Consider the following 5,544-nt stretch of genomic DNA (forward strand, 5'->3'; position numbering starts at 1 on the left):
TTCGGGTTGGGGGGGTTTGGGGGGGGGTAATAAAGGCCCAGTTCTGTACATTTAAAGTTGAGGGGGAGGGGGGTAATAAAGGCCCAGTTCTATGTGTAGGAGTTATATAATGTTACTTCAGGCCACGCATAGCTGGTGTATTAGAAACTTCAGTACCTCCACCAAAGAGTGAAAACTAGATATTAAGGACATACCGTCGACTACATCCTGTACATACACCATAGAAATTAATTAACAGATCACCATCAATTTCAGAGGAGGAATACAGGCAGAAATGCACTGTATAATGTGCTGCTATTGATGTAGAAGCTGAAAGAAGAATAGTTCAGTCAGAATTTTAAATGGTACAGATGAAGCTACAAAATGAGTCCCTGACAGACAGAAAACATTTTTGACGATCTCATATTATGATTCCCTGTTTAAATTACTACCAAGCACATAAAAGGCACAATTTCACAAATGGATTGACATAACAAATCACTTTAAATAATTATTCAACACAAGAAAACTTGTAGTAAGTAGGCACAAACTTGAATGGTCACAAATAAGGAATGCACAAATAGAGTTGTATGGGCACAAATAGGATTGTACTACAGACAATGTGATGATTAAGGCACAAACTATGGTCGTGGCAGACCAATAGAACTGGAGCTGAATGTACAGTACAAACAAAAAGCAACATGAATTGATCCCTTTAAGCACAAATAAAACTCCCCACTTCACCTTCTCTTATCTTCTACAGTAATGGACCAAACAATGTGGCAATCGCTATTGGACCAAACCAGATCAAAGTCGGATTGTAAGGCAGTCTCTATTTATTTATACTCATAAACAGAATGGCAGTGCTTCCTGCTTTAATATTGTCTGAATTTAAACCAAGAGCAATTTTCCATTTGACTATTTCAACTAATCAAGCCAGATCGAGAACTCATACAATCACACAGTATTATTTTCATCTGCCAAGACCTGTTCCCGTAAGCATTTACTTACCTTCATTACACACTCAGCAAAGATTTTAAACATGCTGTTGACATAAGTCAAAAGTACAAGCTAAATAAGGAAGCACATTTTCCCCACAACATAGCCCAATTTCATAAAACTATACTTGACCTGTCACTCTTCTCAATTGATTTACCAAATGATTCCATTTTAGCTAACTTTATTTTTTACAGAAGATTCCTTTATTTATTTATTTAACACAATGTTCAAAGCCATGGTGTTGATGATTAAATTGACTATATTTATTTTACTATATAATATTCTGTGTATGTTGGCGTACATTTCATTGTATATTTGAATATTTCTCCATTTTGTAGCTGGTATACCTTATCTGTGATTATGGGAGTGTAAAATGAGTGGGAAGATGGTTTGGGGGGGGGATACAGTACGTTTACCTTGTGGGATCCCAATGTAGACTTTATGATGGTATATTGTCGAACTTTGGCGAGCTCTGGTTCTCATGTGTTCCTCTCTCAGCCTCTTATAAAGAGGCGTAAGCCCTCCAGATAAGAACACATGGATAAGCATCTCCATACAGTAGGTTACTGCACCATCCCACCAGTCTTTGGTTTAAGTTCTAGTCAAGCTTTGTTTTAGTCATTGGCCTGGAGCCAGTTGCTCTTGTAATTGTACCATGTCGAAATCGCTCACATTAAAAGTCTGTAAATATTAGTGTCTGTAGGATTCTACAACCAATAACAATCAAATTATTATAAAGATAGAACAAAACTTGTGAAATATTGAAATGTCTTAACACTGCAGAACTGTTTTAACAGATCATGTGGAAGAAAATACTATTGAATGTGAATATGAAAGCACTTTTTCACTTCATCTAAAATAAGTATTGTTTTGTTTTTGTTTTGTCTGCATATTGGTACGCTCAATGTTTGCCCTAGCTTGGGTACCGTCTGTGTTAAAGCAATATCTTATTATATATATTATACTGCTGGAGCTATGGGATGGGAGGATAAAACCTCTATAGGGAAAATAAATAGTGGTCAGACACTGCCCCTTTGTAGCTAAAGTGTTATAGTGAATCTCAACATAATATATGAGTGTGTGGATTTGTGTGTCTGAATCTGTGTTAGTGTAGTTTTCTTCTGATAATAAGTGGGTGCAGGGCCTTACCAAGCACTCTCTCTTCAGCCATGATGATTGTACAGTATTGAAGCTACATGTGTAATAATGATTTGTGGATATAACTGCACATATCAATAAAGAAACAAAACAACTTGGAAGGGATTTGTGTGGAACTTTTAGGACAAGATATACAGTTGAAGTCAGAAGTTTACATACACCTTAGCCAAATACATTTAAACTCAGTTTTTCACAATTCCTGACATTTAATTCTAGTAAAAATTGTCTGTCTTAGGTCAGCTAGGATCACCACTTTATTTTAAGAATGTGAAATGTCAGAATAATGGTAGAGAATTATTTATTTCAGCTTTCATTTCTTTCATCACATTCCCAGTGGGTCAGAAGTTTACATACACTCAATTAGTATTTGGTAGCATTGACTTTAAATTGTTTAACTTGGGTCAAATGTTTCGGGTAGCCTTCCACAAGCTTCCCACAATAAGTTGGGTGAATTTTGGCCCATTCCTCCTGACAAAAGCTGGTGTAACTGAGTCAGGTTTGTAGGCCTCCTTGCTCGCCCACGCTTTTTCAGTTCTGCCCACAAACTTTCTATGGGATGTGATGGCAACTCCAATACCTTGGCTTTGTTAACCTTAAGCCATTTTGCTACAACTTTGGAAGCATGCTTTTTCCTCCAAATATAACGATGGTCATTATGGCCAAACAGTTCTATTGTTGTTTCATCAGTCCAGAGGACATTTCCTCAAAAAGTTGGATATTAGTCCCCATTTGCAGTTGCAAACCGTAGTCTGACTTTTTAATGGTGGGTTTTGGAGCAGTGGTTTCTTGATGGCTGCGTGGTCCCATGGTGCTTATACTTACGTACTATTGTTCGTACAGATGAACGTGGTACCTTCAGCCGCTTGGAAACTGCTCCCAAGGATGAACCAGACTTGTGGAGGTCTACAAATGTTTTTCTTGGCTGATTTCTTTAGATTTTCCCATGATGTCAAGCAAAGAGGCACTGAGTTTGAAGGTAGGCCTTGAACTACATCCACAGGTACACCTCAAATTTACTCAAATGATGTCAATTAGCCTATAAGAAGCTTCTAAAGCCATGGCATGATTTTCTAGGAATTTTCCAAGCTGTTTAAAGGCACAGTCAACTTAGTGAATGTGAACTTCTGACCCACTTGAATTGTGATACAGTGAATTATAAGTGAAATAATCTGTCTGTAAACAATTGTTGGAAAAATAACTTGTGTCATGCACAAAGTAGATGTCCTAACCGACTTGCCATAACTATAATTGGTTAACAAGAAATTTGTGGAGTGGTTGAAAAACGAATTTAATGACTCCAACCTAAGTGCATGTAAACTTCTGACTTCAACGGTAGCTAGCTAGATTTGGCTGGACCTTGTCCTGGAACACTGTGTTTAGTGTATAAATAATAAATAGAACATGGGAGGATAGGGTTTCCTAAAACGAATAAACTAGGACATAAACATGGCCACAGTGGAACCCCATCACACATGTTCTCACTCTCATTTAGTACTGTACACAGAGGAACGTATTGTACACACAGGAAATGGGAAAATGTCATGGTTCACAAGGATCATTTATTCACGTTTAAATTCATTATAAATACTCCCTTTGTACAGATCTGTAACGAAATCCCTTGGATAGGGCAACAGATGGGCAACAGATGGGCAACAGATGGGCAACAGATGACACACATCTGTATAAAACTGGTTATTCTGGCAGAGGAAATGTCCTCCCTCACTGTGGCCTCAACAGATGTTTTGGCAGAGAACAGCTAAAGGACTTATTGGAAGCCCATGAATGACCATTGAATTAGATAGTGCAAAGAGGGCATGTATCTGAACACATTCAGGCTTCACACATCAGAACACAGGCGTTAGACATTTTATTAGACAACTTTTTGAGTTGTGTATGATTATTACAGACAGATATTGTGGTGATATCACGCTCACACAAATGTGACATATGTGTATAAGAAAATGACTTGACTGAAACTTTCATACATAGGACCTTGAATAGTCAAGTAGTCCTTTCCCATGTTTGCTTAAAGATGATAAAATGTAACATTTTATGATGTTAAATATGTTATAATATAGCTATAATTGTCAAATCCAGTATAATGGAAATATCAGGACTCAGTCTTTACCTCCAGGGTCTCATAACCAGACTAAGCCTGGGATTCAATTAAAGGCACATTGGACTCTAAGAGGGAAAGAGAGATAAATGTTGAGCTTGTTTTCTGAGCAACAAAAATAGGGATATTAACATAATAAAATAATATAAATATACAAATACTACTGATGATATGAAATACCTGAATACGACCTCTCCTCTCCTAACAGGCTTCGTTTTGACTGCTCCCCTCTTGGAGAAGGCTGGCTGAGTGCTCCAGACAGGGCAGGTGTTGCCTCTTCTTCTTCTTTGGGAGCTTTTGTTGGGCCATGGCCAGGGAGTAGTACAGGCGGAAGTTATTGACTATGACTGGGACAGGCATTGCTATGGTCAGAATGCCTGCCAGAGCACATAGAGCTCCAATTACCATACCAGAATAGGTCATGGGGATAATGTCCCCATAGCCCACGGTTGTCATGGTAAAAACCGCCCACCAGAAGCCCATGGGGATGTTACTGATATTATGTTCATCATGGTCAGCCTCTAGGTGCTCTGCGTAGTAGAGCAGGGTGCTGAAGATGAGGATTCCAATAGTGAGGGAGACAGCAAGGAGGCAGAACTCTTAAACGCTGGCCTTTAAGTGTGTAGACTAACACACGTATGCCCACCATGTGGCGCGTCAGCTTAAAGACCCCCAGGATCCTCACAAAACGCAGCACACGCAGGAAGCCCAGGGCCTTACTGCTCAGCCCCAACTCTAGGAAGAAGGGCAGGACGGCTATAAAGTCAATGATGTTCAGTATGTTCATTACAAACACCAGCATGTTGGGACAGCAGGTGAAACGGACCAGGAACTCAAAGATGAACCACACCACACAGACGCCCTCCACCATGGTCAGAGCAGGATTGTTCACGTTCTCATAGTATGTCACCTCTTCGGTGTGGTTCCCGACCATGACTAGCTTTGTGCGGTTCTCCATCGTGTGGAAGTTCTGATGTGTCTCCAGACAGAACGCTGTGATGGAGAGGAGGATGAAGAAGAGGGAAACAAAACGCAATGACCTGCAAAGGACAAGGGGCATCATCTGACTGAGTGGATCATGTCATAATGATTAAAAACACAAACACATTATGAACCAGGTTGAAAGTCTGATTTATTCATTTCTAGGTTTGATTTATGTGTTGAACACATAATGGTATCAAAAAGGCTGTTGATCAGTGAGATTGTTAGGCTTGTGTGTTGTCTCCTAAACTGACTCAATCCCATGGCTGCTGTTTCATGTGGAGCCACGTTACCTTCCATTTGGGTGACAT

At 39.4% G+C, this 5,544-nt stretch overlaps 1 pseudogene; it reads right to left on the reverse strand.

Moving 5' to 3' along the window:
* Positions 1-3,689: 3,689 nt before the first annotated feature.
* LOC115143198 (potassium voltage-gated channel subfamily C member 1-like) lies at positions 3,690-5,315 on the reverse strand (annotated as a pseudogene).
* Between the last annotated feature and the right edge of the window lie 229 nt (positions 5,316-5,544).

Source organism: Oncorhynchus nerka, linkage group LG15, assembly GCF_034236695.1.
Source record: "Oncorhynchus nerka isolate Pitt River linkage group LG15, Oner_Uvic_2.0, whole genome shotgun sequence".
NCBI classification, from domain to species: domain Eukaryota; kingdom Metazoa; phylum Chordata; class Actinopteri; order Salmoniformes; family Salmonidae; genus Oncorhynchus; species Oncorhynchus nerka.